This window comes from Mesoplodon densirostris, chromosome 16, assembly GCF_025265405.1.
Source record: "Mesoplodon densirostris isolate mMesDen1 chromosome 16, mMesDen1 primary haplotype, whole genome shotgun sequence".
Taxonomy (NCBI): Eukaryota; Metazoa; Chordata; class Mammalia; order Artiodactyla; family Ziphiidae; genus Mesoplodon; species Mesoplodon densirostris.
The window spans coordinates 14,872,289-14,899,131 of NC_082676.1; positions in this window are offsets into that span (position 1 = coordinate 14,872,289).

The window sequence follows — 26,843 nt, forward strand, 5'->3', positions numbered from 1 at the left end:
TTTTTTTTTTGGCCGAGCCTTGCAGCTAGTGGGATCTTAGCTCCCTGCTGACCAGGGATCGAACCCAGGCCCCAGCAGTGAAAGCACCGAGTCCTAACCACTGGACTGCCAGGGAATTCCCCCCATTGGTTTCTTACTCCTTTCATTTTGTGTTTTAAAGACCCATCCATGTCTGTCACTGTGTACACGTCTCTAGCACTAACAGCTGCCCAGACCTCTGCGCTGTGTGCCCCTGCGCCCTCCTGCCCACTCCCCCGGGGACGGCACTGGGGTTGCCTCCAGCTCCCCACACCACAGACAATGTTGGCATGAGCACCCCCAGACTCGTCCCTTGTGTACATGCTGAGAATTTCCCTGGGATATACATCCAGCAGCAGAACCCCTGGGTCCTAGGGTCATCGTATAAATAACGATCTCTAAATCCCACATCACTCACAAGGGTGTCCCAGCCCATCTTGGGAGACGACAGGCCATGTAGAGCCAGGATGCACCAATAAGGCTATTACAGGTGTTAAAATGTTGACACCCTTCCACTCTGGTGGCTAAATAGCTACTTCCCTGTCTTCTGAGTCTCCCAAGGGCTCAGCCCCCCTCCTTGACCTCCAGCTCCTCCTGGAGCCCCTGGCTTTTCCCAGGATCTAGCAAGTAATGGGTTATACCTCACCCAGAAAGGGCCTCCAGGGTCCTGCTCCGGTTCCCAATGTCCATTCCCCACTATTACATATTTTGAATATTATCCTTGTCCATAACCTTGTGTAGGAGAAAGAGCCTAACAAGGGCCCCAGGGGTTGAAGATCAAGTCCTCCCCAGCCAGTTTCTGGCCACACCCTCCCCTTACTGGATTCCCACAGCACAAGACCAGCACTTTAAAGATTGCCATGCCCTCCAGAAACATGCTTGCATAATCCCACAGCCACCCTGAGAGCTAGGGCATGGTTCTCCCCATTTGACAGATGAAGAAACTGAGGCCCAGAAAGTGGGAATGACTTGCCCAAGGCCACACAGTGAGTAAGGAGCAGAGCTGGGACCCAAGAGTGTTGGAAGATGGAGACGGACTCCAGCGCACTCCTGCTTTGACGGGGTCTCTACGCCACACCACACGCAGTGAAACACACACACACCCACCTCATGCATCTTTTATGCACGAGCATGGGAGAGGTGAGCTGAATTGCTGTTGACGTGCTGGCAAAATGCTAGGTTTTGTAGACATTTAATTGAACACTCATTAATTTCGATTTTGCAGTTTTCATTTTGTATTTTGGAGCTAGTCTTTTTTTCTCCTTTTTTCCTTTTGCATCTCTAAGTTTTCTGTAGGCCCTTGACAAGAAGATCAAAGGCCCTTCTGAATGCCTGAACGATCACATGTGGTACTGAGTCCTGCTAGCAGCTGGACCCAAGTCTGTCCCTCCGTCTCAGTGATGGGCCCTTGGTAGATATCCAGGCTTCAGTTGATCTGGTGGATGGGGGACACAGGGGTCAGTCAACCTGGGGTCCTGCCCTCAGGGGGTCTCTGTTCTGCCTCGGAAACTCAACATTCCCAAAGGCAAAGGGTCTCTAATCCCAGGAGGTGTGTGCTCAGGCTGGCCATAGGGAGTCAGCACGGTGATTCTCTGAAGCTAGCAGTTGGGGCAAGGGTGAGGGATTCCTGGTGCAGAATGGAAGTTATCAGCAGGCGGATTCTTTTTTTTTTTTTTTTTTTTTGCGGTACACGGGCCTCTCACTGTTGTGGCCTCTCCCGTTGCGGAGCACAGGCTCCGGACGTGCAGGCTCAGCGGCCATGGCTCACGGGCCCAGCTGCTCCACGGCACGCGGGATCCCCCCAGACCGGGGGTACGAACCCGCATCCCCCGCATCTGCAGGCGGACTCTCAACCACTGCAGCACCAGGGAAGCCCTAGGCAGGCTTTTTTTAAGGTAACGAGGAACAGGGAAGAGCGGGGGCCTGGGATCCCAGGATTCCAGGCCTAGAGCCCTGGTCCAGATTAATAACAGTGTCAGCCAGTATCTATTGGACACCTTCCGGGGGCCCAGGTACTGTACTCCCATCATTTTATTTAAACTTCATGATATCTGTGGGATGCAGGCAGGGCAAAATATTTCATACCAAGTACAGCATGCGTGGGTCCATCAGAACATTCACCACTGATGCTGGAGCAAGTCCTTGAGGTGCCCAGAGGAGCTGACTTTTAGTTTTTGGATTGTGGGCAGGAGAGGCCTCCTAGGTGGGACTGGGGTAGTAGCCGGGAAGAGCACTGAGTCCGTTGGCTATTTACAGACCAGTATGGAAGTATAGCAATATTTTAACAAGCTCAGCTGAGTATCACTTCAGGTTATGGGTACTATTATTATCACGTCCACTTTACAGTCAAGAAACCAGGTTTGGGGAGATGCAGTGACTTGCCCCTTTAGTCAGGAGGTGCCACCTGAGTTCAGACGTAGATCTGGCTCATACCTTTTATCATGAGGCTCCTAGGTTTAGCATTCTGGCTGTTTTCTCTTTGCCCAAAAAGCCTTGACATAGGCCTCCCGGCTGCAGCCTCCAGCTCAAAGGGCGGCAGCTGAGGCGGGAGGGAGGGAAGGGTTAACTAGGCCACACCCCCGGGCAGTCATGGCATCACCCTCAGGCCTGGCAGCCCCTGGCACCTGCCCGAGTCTTTCACCTTCACGGGCTCCAGGTTAGAGAAGCTGGAGCCAGGTCTGTCAGGGACCCAGCAGCGTGGTTTCCCTTTGACTCCCCTGGAGGCTGCCTGCTCCAAGCCCAGAATCAAAAGCAGGCAGTAGTGGCCAGTGCCTCAGGGTCCCCAGGATGGCAGCCGTGGGCTGCCCCCTTCCACCTGCTCGGCCTGGGCCGCTGCCAGGGCTCCCCTTCTGCCATATTCTTGGGGACCAGCCAGAGCAGGAGATGGGCTGAGAGAGGCTCTGGGCCACAGGGGAGAAGGGAAAACAACGTAAGGTCAGGGCATCAGGGGCTCAGACCCAGGACAGGCAGGGCGTGCGTGGGCTCCAGGAGGCTGGAGTGAGGCGCCTCCAGGCCTCCAGGAGGCCTCCCAGAAGCATGGAGCTTCAACAGGGAGTTCCCCCCTCAGGGTTTGGGGGGGATCTCAAGGTGAGAGCTGTAGGGGACCGGTGAGAAAAGGCAATGACTTTAAAAGGAATTAGTCAGGAGGAGGTGAGAGGCCCATTCTGAAGCAAGATGAATGGGTTTCAGTTGGAGAAAATGATTCTAATTTATAATCTGCTTCTTGCTGCCGCTCGCCAATTAATTCTCTATAGATACATAAATAGGCCGTGTGTTTGCTTTGCTTCAAACATAATAAACATTATACTCTGTCCCCTTCTTTTGTGCCGGTTCCTGTCACGGCATCAGTCCCCACAGCTAATTCCTCACACCTGTCTCTGCCACTCAGGGGAGCGGGGCTGCTGAGGAGGAAGTGCCTGGCTCCAGGAAACTCATGGCACTGGGAGATAAATGACGGATCCAGAAGCTGTGGGCACCTGCAGCAAGGCTGGGCTCCCCCCTAGCTCAGGAGAGGCCTAGGCAGGCAGGGAGGGAGGGGGGGAAGGAGAGGGGCGGAGGGAGGGGAGCCCCCCAGCCTCCTATGCCACAAACTTAGGGACCATCTTCCCTCTGAGGGAGGGACGGAGGGAGGAAGAGAATCAGCCATCATCACTCTCTGTCCTTCCGTCATTGGCCTCAGCTCGCTGGGCTTCAGACACATGTGCCTCCTGGCTCTTTCTCAGACACACCCAGCCAGCCTCTGCTCCTGGCTTTTGCACTTGCCCAGAAGGCTCTTTCCCTAAAAAGCCACCTCCTTTGTGTCTTTCTTCATATATCTCACCTAGCAGAGGAATATTTTCCAGACCCCGCCCCCTTCCCAAAACGGGAACCTCCTCTTTGACACTCTTGGTGCCCCTTTCTTGCTTTAAATCTCTACTAAGCACTATCTAATGTACTATTTATTTTACTAATTTATCTTATTTTTTGTCTTCCTTAATTGGAATGGAAGTCCATAAGGGCATCCCCGTGTTCACTGCTGTACCCTCCGTGCCTTGGGACATAGTAGATGCTCAGTAAATATTTATGGAAATGAATGAATGAGGTGGGGATGGGAGGGAACAGCAGACTGAAATGGTTTCTTGGTCCAGCTTATCATCTCACCTGATGACACCCTGGCAAAACCAAGGAGAGGGGAGGGGGATTGACTTGCCCAAGGTGACACAGTGGGTTAGTGGTGGAACAGGAACTAGAGTCCCTGGCCTGGACTCCTCTCTAAGGCAGCTCAGGCCAACTGAGAACATACACCTCACAATAACTCTTCCAGGCTGGATACTGGGAAAACTGAAACTCAAGGAGGTGTCATGACTTGCCCAAGGTCACAATTATGTATTTAGTGAAATGACTGTGTATCTATTGTGTGCCAGGCACTGTTCTAGGAGCAGTGACCCAGAAGATAAATCCCTGCCCTCACAGAACTTACAGTCCAGAGGGAGGAATGGTCATTGGACAATTTAACAAATGAATGTAAATGCCAGGAAGTCACAAGAGCTAAGAAGATAAATAAATCAAGGTGACAAGACGGGTGAGGGCAGGGGTGAGGCGGAGTGGGGGGCACCATTGTACTTGAGAAGGTCAGGGAGACCCCCTAGAAGAAGGAGCCTGAGCAGAAACGCTGTTGGCAAGAAGACAACGTTGTGGAATAGAGCAGGGCCAGGATTTCCACTCACACGCGTCTGCTCCAGAGGGTGTGCTCTTCCTGGATCCAACTGTGTTGCTACTAAAAATGAGCATTCCGTGAGGAGTGAGGTGACAGTGAGAAGACCATAAATCAAAGCAAGAAGTACTCACTTGGAGTGGATGAGTTGGGGCCTGAAATCTGAGTGGGAGCATCCCCTGGGAGCAAGGGCTGAGGCAGGGGCCTCTCAAATAGGGGTACCCTGGGAGCAAAGACCTGGAGGAGGGAGATGCTGAGGAAGAGCAACCTGGCTCTCGGGGAAGGTTGGGGGGAGCCCTGATCTGTAGTGTTTGCCAATGTCCATGGTGTAAATAATCTCCACCTGGTCAATTCCAAGGGCTTGTAAAACTGGCTTGCAAAATTCCTGAAAAATCCAACAACTGGCTTTGATGAGTCAGTCCGAGCCCACCAGGTATCAATAAGGGGGCTGGCCAGACAACATCCACCTGGGCAAAGAGCAAGGAATTGTTTCCAAAAGTATACGTGGAGCAGAGAATCCTGGACTCATAACTAGAAGGGCCCTCAGCCATCGGGAAATTATCCCCTGCCACTCCTCCTGCAATTTACAGAATAGAAAACAAAGGCCGAGAGAGAACCAGGAATTTGCCCCAAAACACAGAGAATGGGGGCCAGACACAGGACTGGGAGGAGACCTCAGACTTCTCAGGGTGACGCTCCCTCTCTGCTGCTTCTTAAGAGGATCAGGATCTATGATGACCCCATCAGGCCTGACAGTCAAAGACACCCATGTGGGGCACGAAGAGGGAAGCAACAGGGGATGTGTATTCCAGGTCCAACGGAGGACAGAAGTGGGTGAGCTTAATGACATCTGGTGGGGTGGTACTTACGTTGGGTTTTGAAGGATAAATAGGAGTTTTCCAGCAAGACAAAGGAAGAAAGAGATATCCAAGGGGGCAGGAATGGCTTCATAAAAGCTCAGAGCACAATTTTTTAAAACATATACTAAAAGTATTTGGTATTACCAGGATATAAGGTTCAAGAAGGAATTAGCAAGAGATAGAGCTGGAGGGACTTCCCTGGTGGTGCAGTGGTTAAGAATCCGCCTGCCAACGCAGGGGACATGGGTTCAAGCCCTGGTCCAGGAAGATCCCACATGCTGCGGAGCAACTAAGCCCGTGCATCACAACTACTGAGCCTGCGCTCTAGAGCCTGCAAGCCACAACTACTGAGCCCGTGCACCTAGAGCCCATGCTCCGCAGCAAAGGAAGCCACGGCAGTGAGAAGCCCGTGCACTGTAATGAAGAGTAGCCCCCGCTCGCCGCAGCTAGAGAGAGCCCACGTGCAGCAACGAAGACCCAACACAGCTGAAAATAATAAATAAATTTATAAAAGAGATAGAGCTGGAGAGGTGATGCCCTGTTCCCGATGCTGAAGCAGTAATGGTTGGCTTTCAGGCAGTTGCAAAGAAGCTATTTTAAGATGGGTCCTCCTGCCTTATCAGAATCAGGTGAGTGAGGTGGTACAGCAAGGGCCACTTCCTCGTGGGTGAGGGCCTGCAGGGAGGGAAGGCCAGGCTTCTCCAGTGGCGTGGCCTTCCTCCCTCTACTGGAGTTCAGCAAGTCACCCCATCGTGGGTCTCTCCCCTCAGCCCCCTGCTTATCCCCGTTCCCCTCCTGCTGGCTGCTCTTCTCCAGGCCAGGAATAGAACCTCACATCGGACAATCCTCAGCAGTGTTTAAATTTAATGGGCCCTCCTGCTTTTTTCCTCCTCAGCACCAGGGCTGGGCACTCTGCTGCAGACCTGGGGAGAGGCAGGTGAATAATTCAGGAAGAGTGGAGTGTTTGAAGCATTGGAGGGGAGTGTGTGACAGGGCTGTCTCCCTCTCCCACCCCAGGGAAGGGGTTCAGGAGGGATGGTCCAGGTGCTCGGGCCCTGTTCTTCTCTCACTGTGTCTTTAGGGACTTTCAGGAAAGCCCAGGGGAGCCCTACTCCCATCTCCAGGCAGCCACCTGCAGCGTGGGGCCTCAGGGCTGCAGACGCTGTCTAGGGCCGAAGGGAAGGGAGGGGAAGAAGGGAAAGGTGATGGGCTGCTTTCCCAGTCGGCTGCTTGGATCTGGATCCAAAGAGAAGACAAAGGACACAGTTTGTGTGGGAGGCAGAAGTTTGGGGTCTAGTCCCAGACTGATGTTCCAAGTGCCAGGTCAGGGGACAGGGATGCCATCAGAGATGGAGGGCTGAGCCAGGCAGGGTAGCTGGAGAGGCCTCCCAGGGCCTGGGGGCATGTCTGCTGTCCATGGTGCTCCCGCAGGCTAGGTCTCAGTGGCTTGGACCCAGACATGGACAAGCTCTCCTGGCCCAGAAGTTCCCCAGGCACTGGGCTCCTTCTCGCACGTCAACCCAAACTATCCCTCCGCAAACAAAGCAGGCTTTCCATTTTCTAGCTTTGGCACCTTTCCAGCCATTTTCATTCCTTCCTTCCTTCACTCATTAACAAATATTTATTGAGCATCTACTATGTGGTATCCACAGGAGTCAGCAGTGAACAAAACAGACTCAGTCTTTTTTTAAAAGAAAAAATATTTATTTATTTTTTGCTGTGTTGGGTCTTTGTTGCTGCGCGTGGGCTTTCTCTAGTTGCAGCGAGCGGGGGCTACTCTTCTTTGTGGTGCACGGGCTTCTCACTGCGGTGGCTTCTCTTGTTGCAGAGTACAGGCTCTAGGCACGCGGACTTCAGTAGTTGTGGCACGCGGGCTCAGTAATTGTGGCACGCGGGCTCAGTAGCTGTGGCTCGCGGGCTCTACAGTGCAGGCTCAGTAGTTGTGGCGCATGGGCTTAGTTGCTCTGCGGCATGTGGGATCTTCCCGGACCAGGGCTCGAACCCATGTCCCCTGCATTGGCAGGCGGATTCTTAACCACTGCATCACCAGGGAAGTCCCCACACGCACTCTTTGAATCCCGGAGCTTGTTTTCCATCCCTGCGCTCTCTCCCTTGAGGAGAAAAGGGGAGAAGGGAGAGGGAGCCTGGCTTTAACCCCTGTTCTGTCACGGACTTGCTCTGAATCTCTGGCTGGTCACTTTCCCCCTCTAAACCTTCCCCATCTAGAGCATGTGGCTGATAAACCCACATTACCGAGTTGTTGTTCTCGTTATTAATTACAACAAACATTTATTCTAAGTCCTTACATGGATTCACTCATTCACCCAGCCCTTTGACCTAAGCACTGTTGTTATCACCATGCCCGTTTTACCTATGAGGAAACTGAAACGTGGAGAGGTGGAGTCACTTGCCCAGGATGACACAGCCGGTAAGTGGGGTGATGGGTTTTGAATCCAGACAGTGTGGCCCCAGGATGAACGCGATGGGGTGTTTAAGTGCGCACGCAGCGAGGGTTCGGGCTCCCCTACAGGCTCACAGCCCGCCGGGCTCTCTCCCGGGCGGCGGGGCCTCCCCGCCCCCTCACCCCCGCCCCGCCCCTGCGCTCCAGTCGCCCCGGTGGAGGAAGCCTGGGGTCCGTAGGGGCTCAGAGCGGCTGCGAGCCCCTCGTGAGGGGCCCTGCATCCCCGCCTGGGTCCAAGGTCCCTTCCTGGGAGGGGCTGGGGGCGCCCTGACTGGCCACCCCCCCCAACGCCCACCGGCGGGCTGGCGGCCTCAGTCCCTGCGCTGACATTTCTTTGGTTGTTCATGTCACAAGCCCTTCAGTCTGCGCAGTTTTACAAATGTGCTGGCGAGATGAAAGGCGCCGGGAACAGCGACTGGAGAGCAAGTTCGGAAAAGCTTTTAACTTCCGGCTTCTAGAGACAAAACGCGTGGAGGGGGAGGAAAGGAGGGATCGGGGTGGAGCGGAAAAATAGAGGGAGGGGAACAGAGGAAGAGAGTTGGGGAAAGGCGGAAAGGGAGGGAGGGAGGGAGGAAGGGAGGGGAGGCATTGAGAGCAGAAAAGGAGGGAGGAGAGACAGAGGGGGGAGGAGGATGGGGACAGAGAGCGCCAGGATAGGACAGGTGAAGTGGAGGCAGAGGGAGACTGAGGGAAAGGGACAAACGGAGACAGAAAAAGACAGAGAGACACAGAGAGAAAGAGGCAGAGAGAATGAGGGAGGGTGGACCGATGGAGTAGGGAGTGGATAGAGAAAGACAGACACAGAGACACAGCTAGGGGGAGAGAGAGTGAGAGAGGAGAGAGAGAAAGAACAGCCAGAGAGAAGAATAGAAGGACAGGTAGAAAGAGACAAATAAGGAGACAGACACTAAGAGAGAAAGAGTCAGGGAGACCCAGAAACACTGATGAACAGGAGACAGAGGGGGCTTGAGTAGGGGAGACAACCAGACAGCGGGTGAGAAGGCAACAGGCAGACATAAAGAAATGAACAAGCAGATAGAAAGATGGAGAAGGGCTGCAGGTGAAGACAGAGGGAAGTGAGGCCCTGTGGGCTCCAGCCACGGTGTAAGGAAATGTGGAAAAGGAGACAAGAGCCAGGGAGCAGGGCAGAGCCTGGAGCTGAGGGCAGTCTGCCCGCTTCCTTGACACCTGTTCAAACTCTTGAGCAGACCCTGCCATTAGGCGTTCAGCCTGGAGCAGCTGTTCTCAGTTGTGTGTGTGTTGGGGTGGTGGTGGTGATTTTGCCTCTCAGGGGAGGTTTGGCCATGTTGGGACACATTTTTGGTTGTCACATCGGGGGTGGGTAGGGGGGATGGATGGATGTGCTGGTACGAGTGAGTAGAGGCCAGGGGTGCTGCTAAGCACCCTGCAATATACAGGACAGCCTCCCGCAACAAAGAACTGTCTGACCCAAAATATCAATAGTGCCAAAGTGGAGAAACCCTGGGCTAGAGGGAGGGGAATATTTATGGACCCGGGTGACTACTCAAAAGGAAGACATGCTCAGTGTCTCAGGACAGTGTTGGAAGCGTCGGATATAAGTGAAAGGAGGACTTTTACAAACCCCCTCTCCGGAATCATTCTAGCCATTCCCCCCACCCTCTCCCACCCTTCCTTATCCCATCCCCATGCCTGGCAGAGCAGCATCTCCCTTATAAGTACACTCACCAGGCTATAATATAATCATGCACAGGTTCGGACCTCTAACTGAGCACCTACAATGCATTAGGCACGTTGCTTGCCTGGGGAGGTATGGCACACCAGTTCAGTATGTGGGCTCTGGTGTGGTTTGAATCCCAGTTCTGCCACAAACTACTTGTGTGACCTGGGGCAGGTTTAGAGTTTTTCTGTGCCTCAGTTTCCACATCTCTAAATGTGTGTGTTGATTGGTATGAGAATCACATGAAATGATCCATGTAAAGCAATTAGCACAGGGCTTGGCACATGGCAAGAGCTTGCTAAATGCTAACGATTGTTATTATTATTTTTTTAATTTTATTTATTATTTATGGCTGTGTTGGCTCTTCGTTCCTGTGCGAGGGCTTTCTCTAGTTGCGGCAAGTGGGGGCCACTCTTCATCGTGGTGCGCGGGCCTCTCACTATTGCGGCCTCTCTTGTTGCAGAGCACAGTCTCCAGATGCGCAGGCTCAGTAATTGTGGCTCACGGGCCTAGTTGCTCCGCGGCATGTGGGATCTTCCCAGACCAGGGCTCGAACCCGTGTCCCCTGCATTGGCAGGCAGACTCTCAACCACTGCGCCACCAGGGAAGCCCTAACGATTGTTACTATCATGTCATTTTATCTGCACAAGGATGCTGAGGGAAGTGGCTTGCCCAGTACCACACAGCCTGCTCTCAGCCCAGTGTGCTTCCTCTGTCCCACTACACAACCTCTTGCTGCCCCTGTCACACTGCAGCAGAAGTTCCTGCTTACCTTCTCCCAGGCCAGAGTGCAAGGTCAGGCCCAAGTGCCAGGCACCAACCTGATCTCGCCCCTTGCCAGCTGTGGGAGCTTGACATTTCAGCACTTGGTGCCTCTGTTTCCCCATTTGTAAAATGAGGCTCATACTAGTTAGTATCTGATAGTTGCGAGGACTTAAAAGCAAAATCATGGCATACAGGAAGTGTTCAGTCATGGCTGATGGTGACCTCAGTGTGTGTCCAGAGCCTAGCGTAGTGCCTGGCCCAGAGTGGATGTTCAGAGGTTTGCTGGAGGAAGGAAGCATTAGAGCAAACCCGGGAGATCTAATAAAGAGTCATGGGGAGAGGAGAGAGATCAAAAGAAAGATGCATGAGGAGTTCATTCAATGAACTTATGGAGCACCTACTGTGTGGATGCAGGTGTGAGAGCAACAGTGTCTCAGGCCAGAACAACCTGTGGACAATTAAACCGGTCTGACTCCTGAGATGAGCGGCACACAGCAGGGCCTGGAGGGAGAGGAAGGGAGAGAGGGGTAGCTGGAGCAAATGGCCAAAGTGAGTCGGTGGGGAGGGAGAGAACAGAAAGTGAGGAGATGCATCTGGAAGGACTGGCCTCCGGTCTCTGAAAGCATGAAAGAGTGGAGGCTAAGAATAGAGAGGAGAGGGGAGGAGAGAGGCGAGAGAAGGAGGGGGCGATACAAAGACAGGGCTGGGAGAGATCGGTGAAGGGGGATAAACCTAGAGAAGGACTTAAGGGAGGGAACAGGCTGGCGAGATGGAGAATAAATCTCAAAATAAATAAAAGAGTGATGGAGTTTAGTGGGAGGGGCCAGAGGGGCAGCCATGAGAGAGGTGATTTCAATCACCAGGGAGGAGAGAGGAGGACCAGGACATGGGGATGGAGGTGGAAATTAGGGAAGGAGGCAAAGGAGGAAGCAGGATGGGGTGAGGTAGAGCCCGGGTCCCTGAGGACCCACAGGACTCCAGGGGCCCTGGGGCTCCCTGCTCCCTCTTGGCCTTGAACTTCATACATCATTCTGTGTCTGGTCAGTGACAGCACGGCAGGACAGAGGCGTATGGGGGTCTTGGCTCCTCCTATCCTTCACCCCCTATCCAACAGCCCTGGGGGGCTCCTAAGGGGACATCCAATCCAAGAAAAAGAATGGGTCTATGGAACTCATGGGTCCTAGCCCACCAGCAACAACCTCATACTGAGAGCTAAGGGGCCAGGGGTCTCCTTCATTAAGGCCTCATCCTAGAGAGATGGGACTAGAGAAAGCCATGCAGCCAGCAGAAAGAAACTGGGCCAGGCAGAGAGACCTCAGGCAGCGGGCTAGCTGGATTTGAAAGAGATTGGAAAATCCACCTGCACCGTGTTTCAGGGCAGAGGAGGGGCTGGATGGGGGTGGGGGGATTTTATTGGGAGGCTCTGGGGGCCAAGGTGGCGCTAAATTAAGGATGGGGATGTCTTGCCTGTTTACTTTGTTGGTTGTAGGATGTCCAGCATCCCATCCCCCACCCCCAAGAGGAAAAGCCCCCGGGACACTTGACCTCGCACCTCCCTGGAGATTGGGCCCCTGGCCTCAATGCGCAGCGACTGCTTCTGAAACCGGCGGGTCAGTGCCCGGGCCTTCTTGGCAGCCAGCCAGGGGCGGCCACTGGAGAAACCTGCCCCCACTCTCCACTGCGCCCCCCTCCCCTGAAGCCGGCCTCCCATAGTAGTGGGAAGAAAATGTGGAACCCTGGACTCAGTAAAGTCAAGTGGTGGAGAAGGGTCGAGTCTCAAACTGGGTGTCTCCAGAGGGGCTGCCAAGCTGAGAGGGAGATGGTGCCCCTCCTGGGGGCGCTCCCTTCGCGTGGATCTGCGGTTGGAAGAAGGAGGGGTGCCGTCCCCCGGGGGTTCCTGGAACGAGGCCGCCGACGGGACTGAGAGGCCGGCCCCTCCCGGCGGGGGAGGGGCGCGATCCGGGGGCGGGGGCCGGGGCTTCCCGGCTTCGGAGTCCCGGCCGGGCGACCGCCTGCGGCTCGGCGCGGCGCTGCTCTCCGGCCGGGTTGGCGCTGCATTCTCCGAGTCTCCACCAGAGGCTGCGGGAGCTGGGAAGGGATCCGTCCCTTGCACACTTCCCCCCTAGTCAGACACGCACGCTCCCTCGCTCCCGCTCGCTCACTCCCTCGCTCTCCCTCGCTCCCTCGCTCACACACACGCGCGCACACGCCGCCGCGGCTCCCCTTCTCGTGCCCGCTCTCCCTCCGGCTCCTCCGGGCGGCCGCCGGGCTCCGGACTCGCCCGCCAGCTCCGGGGCTCCCGCCCCACGCAGCGTCCCGAGGCTGCAGGACTGGGAGAGCCCCGGGCCGCTCCCCGAGGTAAGAGCGCGGGGTGCTGCGGGAGGGGCGGCCGGATCGCCGCCAAAGGGAGGCTGCCCAGCCGGGAGGGAGCCCCCTGGCCGGCGGGAGCCGCCCGGCAGGCGGCGCGGGGGGGGCGAGCCTCCCGCCGCAGGAGGAGCCCGGGTGCCCGCGCCCGGGCCCCGCGCGCCCCCTCCTCTTGGCGGGGCGGGCAGGGAGGGAGTTTCCCACGTCCAAACTTTCCCCGGCGCGGAGCCGAGCCGCCTCTCGGCCCGGAGCCAGCGGTCCCCGCCCGACCCCCACCCCATCCGCCGCGCGCCCCGGAGCCTCCGGGACCCCGGCGGGTCGCCGGGTGGCAGCGCCGGGGGCCAAGCCCACGCGCCGAAAGGGGCTGGAGAGGTGGCGCACAGCCTCGACACGGGGACGGGGACCCAGGCGTTCCCGGCGCCCCCCACCCTCTTCTACCAGGTTTCGGCTCCCGGGCCCCTCCCAGAGGCGGGGTCCGAGCCGGGAAATACAGCACGGCGTGAGTGTGTGCGCGGGTGTGTGTGTGTGTGTGTGTGTGCGTGTGTGCGTGCGTGTGTGCGCGCGCGAGGTCGTGCCGCGTCCGGGGGCACCCAGAGGCTGACTCAAGCCGCGGCAACACGCGCGGCTGCGGCCACCTCGGGAGGAGGGGGAGAGCTAGCCCACGGGGAAGCCCCGCCGGCCCCACCAGCGCGACCTCTCTACCCTGGGGCCGTCGGGCCGGTGAGCGAAGGGAAGCGCTGCCCTCTTCCCTAGCATCTGGCTCCGGCCACACTGTCCCTTCAACGGAATAAGGACAGGGCCGACAGCCTCACGTCCGAAGGGAGCGTCACTTGGGACTGACCCTACGGGGGCCCGGGCGCTGATGAGGGAGTTGTGGATTGTGTGGGCGCGCTGGGTGCTGGGTGGCCCGCAGAGGGCACAGTCGGGATCCGTCTTACTAGGGCCTCCAGACTTGACCTCCCCTCTCCCTCTTCCCTGGGGCTGCCAGGCCCCTGCCCCAGCCGGGGCGTGGGGGGTGGTGGTGCTGGAGACCACCAGGCGGGGCCGCAGCAGGAGGAGCTAATCCGGAGTCCCCCAGGGTCTCCCCGAGCTGCAGGGGCACCCCCTGGTGGCGGGCAGAGAAGCCGCCGTTTGAAGCCGCCGTTTCCAACACTCGCGCTTCTGGGAACCCGCGTGTCTTCTCTACCACCCCTCTCGGCCTGGCCTAGGGTTGCCCAAACCAACTCTTTTCTGTGTCTGATTCCAGCTTTCTCTGGGTCTCTGGGTCTGGCCAAGGTGCCCCGAGCACCGGCAGCGGCTCATCTGAGGGTTTTACCTGCTGCCAGCCCTCTCTCGGCCCCTCCTGCGAGGTTCTGGATCTTATCCTCTTTCTCCCCCACTAGTCAGCGCCACTGCCCTACATCAGCATCACCATTGCCTTGGAACCCATAGGCTCCTCCCTAACCATCATGGCTCTCTGTCTCTCGTTAGTACCCCATATATTTGTCCATCAATGCCCACTCCGTCCCCCTTTATTACCCCTATTCAATGGTCATTTTGGGGAATCAGTCTCTACACCCATCCTTTGGTCTTTGCCCATCTATGACCATTTCTCCTCCACCCATCTTCCATCCTGCCTGCCTCAGTTTCCCTCTGCAGCAGTCACCCCCTCCCTGGCCCAGCTACTTCTCCAACCCCTATTCCTCTCCATCTCCCAGTGTCTGGGATGCTCCTCTTCCATTCCTCCTGGAAGGGCAGGCCATTGTCGACATTTTAACCCTGCTTCCTAGGGGTGTCTGCGTACCCACCTGAGACCACGCCCTCCAGTGCCTGTGGGGCAGGTGCTTTGCAAAAGCAGCCAGGTCTCTCTCAACCAAGGGGCAGCTGCCTTTCCTGAGAAGCCCCCTCAGCTGGCTCCTGGCGATGAGGGATCCCCTCCCCTATTCCTGACTGTGAGCACATTAGAGACCCTTGGACCCCGCTCTTTCCCCTTTCAGAATCCCAGGTCACACCGTAAGCTATAGCCAGAGACAGAATAGGAACCCAGGTGTCCTGACTTCCAGGCCTTACCAATTCTCCTTATATGTCGGGCAGGTCTGGGGGGAGAGGAAACAGTTTCCTGCCTTCACACTGCAAGCAGATCAAGAAGACCCCTGCTTAAATGAAAGAGGTGTTTAAATGAGACCCCCATGCTCCTCCGCCAGTACGCAGGGAAAGCCGTTGAAATCCCTTTTGCAGAGAAGCCTAAATAAAAGACACTGAGGACGCAGCTCGGCCCCTAAAGGTTCAGTGTTACCCCCGGCAAGTCCCAGCCCTTCTATAAAAAGTGTGTGCGCACGGAGGGGGTGGCTGTGATCTGCAGCCGTTTCAGTTGGTCTGGAATAATTGTGCCTAGAGGCAGGACTTCCAATTCCCCAGCCATTTCCCAAGGCTCTGCTTTTTCCGAGGCCTTCGCAGGAGCTCTGTGCTCCACGGCCCTGTGAGGAGGGCTGGGCAGAGACCCCAGGAGGGTCTGTCTCCTCCGAGGCAGCAAAGTTTGGAGCAGCTAGTTTATTTACCACATGGGCGATAGGAGTCAGCCAATTAAATCTCCGTGCCTCTCTCTCTGTTCTTTTTTTTTTGTTTTCCCCTTTTTCTTCCATCAGGGAGCTCCATTCGGAAATGCAGCCTCAGGTATTCTGAGAGAGAGAGACAGAGAGACAGACAGAGACAGACAGACAGACAGACAGACAGAGAGAGAGAGAGAGAGAGAGAGAGAGAGAGAGAGAGAGAGAGATTCTCGTTTATATAACTCGAGCAGCAGCCAGTGCGGCTCGGCCTGGGAGGGGGTGGGAGCTGAGGATGGAGTCAGTGTTGTTCCAGGAAAGAGACCCTAAGGAGTTGCCTTGGGCTGGGGTCTCAGGCCTGGGGGCTTCCCCATCCTGTCCTGGGGCAACCCAAACAGGGCACTTGGGATTGGGGACAGGGAATCCACCCCTGTCCATCCAAGAGGAGACCCAGGCCTCAGGCCAATCTCAGGAAGAAAAGCTTCATGCCCCCAGAGAAGGTGGCTGTACCCTTCACGCCTCCCATCTCCCACACCCCCACGGGACTCTTCAGAGTGCCCTTAAGATGGAGCTCTTGACTAGAGGCCTTTGCTTCCTGGAATCTTGTGTTTTGTTATAGGCCTCTCTAGAGAAAGCCTAGATTTTTTTTTTAAACTACGAAGGACAGGCTCTGACCTCAACTTTTTCATCAGGGCAATGGGCATAATTGAATTTTGTCTTTTCTCCCATGGAGGAGACAAGGACTAACAAGAAACTTGTTTGCAAAATGGTCTGAACTCTAGATATCTGCCAGAGGGCATGTTTTTCTCATTGAGAATGATGCAGAGTGGCTGCTGGGACAACGTGGATGGAGGCATGGCTGTCGTGTACAGTTGGGTAGGTTGTTGACTGTCCAAGGGGACTCAGTACAAGAGACTAGGGGCTGAAATCCATCCTAAGCTCCACCCAACAAATCAGGTGCCCTAAAGGGAGACTGCGTCCTTCCTTTGGAGGAAGGGACACCATTCTCTAATTTGCAAAATAGGTTTCATATACCCTCTGGCTATGGCCTGTAGCACTACATGCCCCCAGAGGAGGATATTTTTTTAAATTCCCACAGAGTTGCCCAACTGGGGGTTAAGGATGTACACACTACTTACTCTTTAGCCCAGTTCTCTAACAGCGTGGACACCCTTCTGGATACGGGAGTCTGGGTCTGAACACATGGTGTGGAGGGATTCCCTTCCTGCCCCGTGTCTCCTTCCACGCCCCATCAGCAGGCCCCCTCCTGCTGTCACATAGAGATTAAGGTGGGAGCTTCTTGCTTCCTCATCAGACCCATAGCCTCCAGCCGTCCACCGCTACTAGTTCCCTCTTTCGTGTAATATGAACAGCTGATTGAGGACATGAGCATTGGAGTCAGACCAGCTTGGATTGTGACTTGCTGGCTGTGTGACTTTGGGAAAGTTACTTTGCCTCTCTGAGCCTCAGTTGCCTCCACTGTGAAATGGGGGGGAAAATGGTAATAACCTACCTTATTGGGTTGTTGTGAAGATTACATGTGCATGACTATGTATGATGCTTAGCACAGTGCCTGACACACAGGACGCTCAAACAATGAAGCAGTTGTGTTACTGTTATTATCCTGTTTGTGTCCCTTGGTTTCCGCGGGGCTGAAGGCAGCTGTTCCTGTGTTTGGTTTTGTGCATGACTTTGGCTGCCTGCACCCCTGCAGGAGGGTGAAGATGAGTCAGGACCACCAGGATCTGTCTCTGACCTCAGGATCCTTCAAGGGACTGGCCAGTGCCTGAATGTGGCTGGGGCATCAGAACACGTTCTAGATTCCCAGATTCATTTCACCCTAGTCTCTACCTCTTTTTCCTTCTCCCATCCATCCCACGATCCCTGCTCTGGCTCAGACCTCACTGGCTTTGCCTAAGCCGTTGTGGCAGCCTCCTCCCTGGCCTCCCAGCCTCTGATCCCCTCCCCACCGCAATCCCTGCTGCAGAAGAGCGATCTTTCTCCAACGCAGGTGGGATCGTGTCACTTGCTTGATTAAAACCCTCCTATGGCTCCCCATCGCCTACTGAATTAAGTCCGGACTCTGCACCGTGACATTCAAGGTCCTTGTAATCCGTCTGCATCCTCCTTTATCTCCCACCGTGCCTCCAATCCGACACTCCTGCATTCAGCCACACCTGCCCTTGTACCTGAATGCCCTTCCCCTGAAGATCTTTCAAAGCATTAAAGACCCAACTCAAATAGTACCTTGCATCCACCCAGCCGTCAGTCTGTCTAACAGTCCATCCATTCGTTATCCAGTTTAAAATATACTTTTACACATCCATATTAGATGTTTACTATGTGCCAAGCATTGTGCTAAATGCTAGAGATACAACGGAGAACAAGCAGACACGATCCCAGCCAATAGGGATCTGATGGTCCTGGGAAGCAGACAGCCAATTAAACAATTCTCATAAGCCATGATAAGAGCCAATGAGGGGCCAGCATTTGCTTCCAGGAGGAAGTGGTGGTTAAGCAGAGACCTGCAGGTTGATTGGCAGCTATCTAGGAGACGAAGGGGGCGGGGCAGTGGGAAGATGGGAACAGGCTCCAGGCCAAGGAGTGCAAGGTCCAGAGCTGAGAGAGACTATTGGAGGAGCTGCCAGTTCAGTTGGCTGAAATGGAGCACAGAGAGCTTGGGGTTCAGGTGTTGGGGTTACAGGAAAGGAGGCCAGTGAGGTGGGCGGAAGCCCGGTCCTGTGGGTCTAGAGAGCCACGAGGAGGAGCTTGGACTGCATCCTGAGAGCCGTGGGGAACCACTGAGGGGTTTTCAGCAGGAGAGTGGCATGATGGGATTGCCTTGAGAAGCCTCACTTTGCTGCTGGATGGAGAACGGATTGCTGGGGAAGGTGGGGTCCAGAGCTGCCAGTGGCCAGGTCTGGGGAGGAGAGGAGGATGGTGAGGTTGGAGGAGTAGAATGGGCAGGGCTGGGAGACTTGGTAGATCTGGGGGACAGGAGGAGTCCTTGTTTCTGACTTGGGAAGCTATGTGGGTCTTCAAGAGGTGGAGACCAGCTGTGGACAGTGTGTATGTGAGATGCTGGTGGGACATGCAGTGGAGATGCCTGATGGACAGTTGTGCAGAAAAGACTGGGCCACTCTGAGAGTTCTAGGCCAGAAATAGATCTTTGAAGCCACAAGGATGGATGAGATCCCCCAGAATAAGTCTGTAGAATGCAAAGAACCTTTCAAGGACAGGTACATCCCAGGAAGCCTTCTCTGATCCATCCAGGCACAGATGACTTCCATCTACACTGAGCCCCCTAGCAATTAGTTTAGGTTTTGTTTTGTTTTGTTTTGTTTTTCCTGTCTCCCTGTATCATCGACTGGCTCCACAGTTCTTAACCAGGAGTGATTTTGCCCCCAGGGGACATTTGGCAATGTCTAGAGACTTTCTGGTTGTCACAGCTGGCTAAGAAGCTGCTACTGGCATCTAGTGGGTCGAAGCCAGGGATGCTGCTAAACACCCTGTGATGCACAGGACAGGCCCCACAGCAAAGAATTATGCAGCCCCAAATGTTGATAGTACAGAGGTTGAAAAACCCAGCCATGGATGAGAAGATCCTGAAGGCAGGCTCTGGGTTTTTTCCATTTTGGTCTCCCCAGGGTCTAGCATGGCATATGACATATGGCTCACTACCCTCACTGAATCAAATTTGGGCTTGAGGAGGGGGCCTCAGTCCATGCAGCAGTGAAGCCTACAATGCTTAAGTCCCAACCCTACCCAGGGTTGCCTGGCCCATCTCCAGCATCCTGGATCAGCCCACGATACAGGATGGAGGGAAGGATGAGCCAATGGGGCAAACCTGCTGAAAAGCTGCCAAAGACCCCAGAGATTGAGGGCGTGTTGCTGTGTATATTTTGCCAGCCTCATTTTTTCCTTGTCTTGTTAACTTCTGTCATTTCTTTATCTCCCAAGTGAATATATGTTATTTTTTTAACAGGCAAGTTACAGATAAACAATAGGAGAAACATGACAACCTACTGATTAAGAGCACGGGCTCTGGAGTCAGAGAAAGCCAAGTTTAAATCCTGGCTCTGCCACTTACTAACAGAGTGAGCCTCTGTTTTCTCGTCTGTAAAATGGTTTTAATGAACCTGCCTTGTAGGATTGTAGGAAAGAGTAAATGAGACGAGATATAGACAAAGGGTTTAGCCCAGCGCTGGGCTGGTAGGAAGTCTTCAATACAGAGTCACTACATATGTGTATGTGTGCGTAAATTTATATGTATGTATATACATGTATGTGTCTTTTTGCATATGAAAGCATTTTTAATTAGCCATGATCCACCATTTGGCTAACATTTCAGTGCATATCCCTCTGCCATACATGGGTTTTTAAAAAATAGAAATGGCATCTCGCTTTATACATAGGCCTTTGTAACCTGCTTTTTTCACTCTATAATATATTGTGAATGTCTTGCCATTTCGATAAATACGCATCCACATCATCATTTTTTAAGAGCTGCATGGTTCTCCATTGTGTGGCTGGACCGTAATTCATTCAGCCAGCCCCCACAGTTGGACGTTTGGGTTGTTTCCAGTCCTTCGCGATTACAAACAATTCTGCAATGAACATCCTTGTACAAACATCTTCACGCTCTTGTCCGATGATTTCCTCGGGGACCACTTGGACATATTTGGCAGGAGGCATGTGGCCCTGACCAGATTCCTCAAGTAGAAGCCCTTGGGCCCAGCAAGGAGGCGGCTGGGGGTCCCCGGGGAAGGGAGAGGATGCCCGATGGCAGAGAACTGTTTTGGCCCCTGGAAAGCAGGTTCTGATGTTAAGACTGGGCTTCTCTATGAGCGGAAACAGCCCCACCCTATCTCTCTGTTGTCACCGTGGTGCTTGCAGAGTGAGACACCGGGGGTGAGGGGGTGGGCTCTGTGTGTGCGTGATGGGCAGAGTGACAGATAACAGGCAGGTGGGGACACAAGGTGGAGGGGCCGCGGGCAGGCTGATGGATGGGTAGCTGAGGCGGATGGATACAGGTCAGTGGGCAGACAAGATGATGGGCAGTGACAGGCTGGAAAGATTCAGGGGACCAGACACAGGACTGTGGCCTCCCAGTGGAGCCCACAGGAGCCAGAAGCTGAAATCCTGTATTCAGGGGCATGGGGGAGTTCCTGGGAGATGCAGCCAGGCCCCGAGGCCAAGAGACTCCCAGGGATTCTTCTATCGTCCAAGCAGCTGTTTAGGATTAAGCTTGTCAGAGCTGGAAGGATCTTTAGTGTGCATGGGCCCGACCCTATTATGCAGATGAGGAACTGAAGCCCCGGGGCGGGGGGGTGGAGAAGGGAACTTGCCTAGGGTCCTACAGTGTCTCAGCAACAGACTTAGCCCTTTGCCTCTAATTCAGTCCATTTTCATTTCCATTTTTTTAAATGATCCTCTCACCTGGGCTTGAAAGGAAGGGGACCAGGTTGGCAGAGAGGCAGGTTATGGCCCAGCGGGGGAGGGGGCTGGGAGGTCAGAGTGAGCCTGGTCATGAATTTCTCCATCTATCCTCCTCCCAAGGTTGTATTTCTGCTACCCTACTGTGTGCTGTTGAAAGCACAGACCCACCGGGGCTCTGCCACTTACTAGCTGAATGACCACAGATAAATTGCCCCGCCCGTGCCTCAGTTTCCTTATCTGTACCTACCTCAGAGGTTTGTTGAAAGGATTACAGGAGTTAATAAAGTCCTTAGAACAATGCTGGGACCACACTAAGTGCTCCATGAGCCTTAATTACTAATATTCCACTATTTTGCCCTTATTTTTTTTTCCTTTGAATTCTGTATGTGTCAGTGTGCACACTCACAGGCACCTCCACAAGCACGCTGTATCCCCTTGAAGGCAAAGAATGTGTCTTTCTCATCCTGTATCTCATCTTCACCTCTCACCACCAGGGCCCTCTAGCCAGCTGGGCACATACATAGTAGGTGCTCAATAAATGCGTCTTGAAGTGGCTCGTGGACTATATCTGGTTGAAGGGATTAGGGAAGGTTCATCAGAGGGTGGCGGCCGGCCGTGGAGCTGTGTGTTGGGGTCTAGGATGTCTTTGCGGCGGTAGAGGCGGCAGCGTGGGCATCCCAGGTGGGGGGACAGCATGAGTGAAGCGGGGAAGCTTCGTGAACGTCTGGTGACAGATCATTGCCTGCTGTGATAAGAGCACCGAGACCATAAAAGGGAGGAACGAGAGAGGCTGAGAAAGGGGGGATTCAGCAGAATTCAGAAGGGTGGGCCTCCAGGCCGGGGGATGCAGGCCATGGGGAGCTATTGACTAGAGCTTTAGGAAGATCATGCTGATGGCATTGTTTTAGGATCGACTTGAAGGAAAGAGAAAGGAAGCAGCAGGCAGGGGCAGCTGAAATCGTCCCGGAGACAAGTGAGGTTGGGGCTTGAATGAGGTTGTGGAGAACAGCTGCCAGAGGGAAAAGGCACCGAGGCAATAGGATCAACACGGCTGCTGGTCGTGGAAGATGAGGGAGACGGAGAAGTAAAAAATGATGGTCTCAAGCCTGGGTGTCTGGGAGAACTGGGCTGCCGTCAACCACTTTCGGGGTCTATATGTGGGAGGTATGGGGAAAAGCTGAGATGCCAGCTAAGGTTATTCATCCATCCAGCCTCCCATATAAGCCATCCATCCACCCACCATCCAATCCATCTTCTTCCTGCCCACCCGCCTCCATTTAAACATCCATCTGCCCAGTCCACCCCTCCTTCCCCCTCCTCCACCCCTCTATCCATCCACCCGTCATCCACCACAGAGGTGCCACTGCCTTTCTTTCCATCTTCTGCTATCCATTTATCCACACTCATTCATCCATGATCCTCCAACTTATTCATCCATCCCAGTTACATTTCTTGTGAGCCTACAATGTGCCAGGCTCTGGTAAAATCTTATCACAAGCCTTTAGAGATGCTTGATTGATAAGAAAGATAGTGATTAGAAAATCCAGTAGAAGGGACCAGAATTCTTTTACCTAGAAGAAAGAAATTTGAGAGGCCACTTTATGGCTCCAAAGTACAGAGGATGCCCCGAAAGAAGGTGGTCTGCAGATCAGCTGTGTTCTATTCTTGCAGCTGGAGGGACTGTGGTTAGCTTGGAGGGAGGACTGCCTTATTGATCATTACAGGTGTCTGAAGTACCTACCTGATCATGTGTTTGGCCTAAAGGGGGACACAAAATCTATAGGGGTGACTTAGAGGGGATGAGTACAGACTGGGGCATTTATGGTGCAGGTAGTGGAGAAGGACTCAGGACTTGCCTTGAAGAAAGGGAAGGGGGTGCGGAGGAGCACGGTGAGGGGAGCTTCAGGGAAAGCAGACAAACCTGTGGCTGGGATGAGCCAGGACAGAATAGGGCAGCTTAGGGCTTCCCTGGTGGCGCGGTGGTTGAGAGTCTGCCTGCCGATGCAGGGGACACGGGTTCGTGCCCCGGTCCGGGAAGATCCCACATGCCGCGGAGCGGCTAGGCCCGTGAGCCATGGCTGCTGAGCCTGCGCGTCCAGAGCCTGTGCTCCGCAACGGGAGAGGCCACAACAGTGAGAGGCCCGCGGACCGCAAAAAAAAAAGAAAAAAAAATAGGGCACCTTAATTCTCAAAGCAACCCTTAGAGGAAGGGCCCCTCCATTCTCCTCACTCAGCTTCCATCCCTTCACAAGCCAACATTTCTCTCTGAGCACCCCGCCTCTTCCACAGCCCTGACCCCTCCCAAAGCCTCTTCCCCTGCCTGGATTTAGCCCTGATCCCTTCATTGAGCCCCTGTTCTCTCTTCTGAGCCTTGTTTCCTTAAGACTCCCAGTCTCCTCACAAATCCCAGGCTCTCAGCGGAGCCCCTGGCCGGAATCCCCCACTCTCAGAGCCCTCACCTCTTCTCTGAGCCCTCGTCTCTTTGTGGAAGCCCTCTCGTCTCATGGCAGATGCCCCAGCAGAGGTCTCGCTCCCCTCTGCAAGAGCCCTAGCCCCCTGCAGAGCACACCCCCCTCCTGGAGCCGCAGATCCTCTCACAGGGCCCCATCCCCTCCTGGACACCCAGGTCCCTCGCAGAGTACCTACCACTTCACTTAGCTCCTGGCCACTTTCTGCATGTACTTCCCTTGTTCTCTAACAGAATATCTGTCCCTGTTCTGAACCCTCCTCTCCTCTCTGAGGCCCCATTCCCTCATGGAGCCCTCCTGCCCGCCCGCATCTCAGGGACCAGACCTTGCTCTCCAGCCTCTGTTGACCAGCAGGCAGTGGCTTCAACTCTACAGCCATCCCTGGGGCTCTGCATCAACCCAGTCAGCCCACAAGACCCTCCCTACAGCCTGTGCAGTACCCTGGGGGGCTTTGGGGATGGAGGGACTCATAGGTGCCCAAGTGGTCTGGACTGGGGGCAGAGACCAGCAGCTTTGGCAGCTCAGCTCGATTCATGGGCGGGGAGAAGCTGGAGACTACTGCTGCTTCTGGGTTAGGAAAACAATCACAAATTAGAGAAAATGCTTTGGGAAATTGCTCTGCTGAGTGAGAGGAGGTCGCCTTGGGAGGGAGGGAAAGAGGCCCTAAGCCAGCAATGGTTCCCCGTGGCCTCGCCCATTGGCTCCAGACCATCTGCTTGGCGTTCGAGGCCCCAAGCATGGTCACCGGCCGAGTGCTGACACCCACCTGGTCCAGCTAAGCCCTTGCTCTAAGGTCCATTCTCACCTGCGGAACTTTGCTCACCTGGGCTGAACTCTTCCACCCATTTAGCGTGAGCGCTTCCTTCCGGTCCTTCACGAACCATTGTTAGCTGTCTTGACTCTTTGACAGTCCCTCAAGGACAGGAGCCACGTCTTGTACTTCTACCAGACAGGCAGATGGATCCGGGCACCCGTTCTCATCTGATATATATTGGCTGGGTGGCCTCGGGCAAGTCTCTTTGACTTTCTGAGCCTCCGTTTCCTCATCTGTAAAGAGGGACGAGTAAGACCTCCCTTGCTGAGTTGTTACTGGGAATGAATGAGGTAAGGGGCACACAGTGCCCTGCTCACTATAGGTATCAACTTAATGAAGATGACCCTCTGCATCTTATGGCCAGATCAGAACAGTGGGCCATGGGAGGCTGCATTTATCTATGAACATGCACTTATCAGCAACATCCCCAGCTGCCTTCTTTGTACCTGTCTGTCCATCATTCCGCTATGGAGAAGATACAAAAAGAGGACACATGAGCTTCAGGACAAGCACTTGGGGGGTCCTGATATAAGAAGATGAGGCAATAGATGTTGAATTTTATGAGTCTTCTGGCCATCGGGCAAGACTCAAGCCAGACCATCCTCTGTCAGGAGGAATTGGGACGGTAGCCTAGATCTTGGCTTCTGGAGCCAGACTGCCTGGGTTTGAGTCTGCACCGTCCTAGCTGCCTGACCTTGAACAAGTGACTTAACCACTTTCAGTTTCCCCATCTGTAAAATAAGAATGATAATCACAGTTCCTGCTTCATAGGGTGTGGTGAGGACTGAAAGAGCTAATATTTGTAAAGTGCTTAGAACGGTGTCTGATACCTCCTAAACTCTAGAAAAGGGTTTGTCAAATAAAATTGATGAAGGATTCAGGGACATAGGAGTGGACAGCAGGGAAGCTCAAGCAGGATAGGAAATGGGCTTTCAGAATTGGGTTTTTGCAGAGCTAGAGTCCAGCCAGTTGCCCGTCAAATTGACCTCTTTCTAAATAAGGAGAGCACGGGATGTTCTCTAAGTAAAAGGGCTTTTTCTGGAGATCACTGGAGAGCTTCATTTGGAGAAGGATGGGCCCAGGCACATTGCACACAGAGGCTGCCACTGCAGAGGGTAGCAGGGAAAGGGATCCAGGGTTCTCAGTAGCACCTCTGAGCCCTGGGAGTGGAGGGTGTATCCTGGGATCCGCTGCTCACCGCAGCACTGGGAAAGTACAGTGGACCAGGCATGGTCCTTGCCCTTGAGGGAATTTGGGAGAAACAGACAATTCCCGGAGTCCCTCTTCTCCTTGGGCCTCAGTTTCCTCGTTTGTTCTCTTCCTTTTTACAGAGTGGTCCCTCCACCTGCCCCTCTCTTTTTATCCTCCTCCCAAGGCTCCTCCCCAAGCAGAGGATGGGAGGGACCCCCAGGGAGGAGAGAGAGTTTGTACAAACTGGGGGCATGACTGGAACTTCTGATTGGCTGGTCGGGGCCATTCTTTTCCCTGGTTGCCATAGCAGCCATTTCCTGGGGTTGTCAGTGATGAAACTCATAACATTGTTTTCAAATAATCCGTGTAATTGAAATAACAATTGAGCTGTTAACTCGTCTCTCACACTCGGGCTGGGACAGAGCCTCCTTTCCTTACACCCTCCTGCCCACCCCAGGAACCTTACACCCTCCTGCCCACCCCAGGAAGCTCTGGTCCCTCTTCATCTCCTCTCTGAGGCTCCAGCCCCTTCCTTGGGTTGGAGGAAAAAAGAGGTAAATTTATTATAAAATCCTAGAAACTCAGGCCCCCAGAGTTGAACCAGAACTTAGAAACCAGAATCCACCCCGCCATCTTTTGCAACCAGAGGCACAGAAGAGGAAGGGGCTTAACCAGGGTCACACAGGAAGGAAACAGCTGAACTAAGACATGCATGTCTGTTCGTCAGTGGAGGTTGGAGTTGATGTGTTGCACTGAGGGTTTGATAGAAGTCCACAGAACTGCCCTCTCTAGGGACTTGAGCTGGTATGAATCCTTACCTACTCCTACCCCCATTTAACAGGTGAATAACTGAGGACCTGAGAAGTTAAGCTTAATACACGTGTTTTTTATAACTTTTCAGAAGATACCTATTGAATGGGTGGATCTCGAAGAGCACAGACCACTTCTCTGTCTCTTCACTCCCCTCCCCACCAACAAGGAGCTAGGAGCTGGCTTCTTCAGTCAGAGGACTTCTTGGAAAAGGGGGTTGAGAGCGATGTGGGGACGTGTGGCTTAGAGGAAGAGCAGGATGGATTCCTGGAGGAGATAATAGGAGGAGGGAATTCCGCAGTACCGAACCGCTCCCCCCCCCCCGCCCACCATCCACCCCTAGTCAGAGGCTGTATATTCAGAAGCATAAACATGAGCAATGCAGATCCTTGCCCAATCCTCAGCCTGGGATGGATTGAAAAATGGAAGAAGCAAGGCCTCTTCTATTAGTAAATGTCTCCATGCACATGTGGGATTGCAGGTCTGCACAGACAGCTCCCTATTTTGGCAGCTTCACTGAGGATAAAAGCATTAAAAAAAAAAAAAAAAAAAAAGGTTGGGGGGAGTGTCTGGTATCTGTCCAAGGTATTTGCTGGGTCCACAGACTGTGGATGGCTGGGGCAACAGGCACTTGCTGGGACTGGGGGTGGGGACAGTTCTCTGAATGTGAGACCGGGTAACAGCAAGGGGCTGGCTTCCTTCCCTGGATTCTTGAGTGCTGGAACCGCTAAGGGTC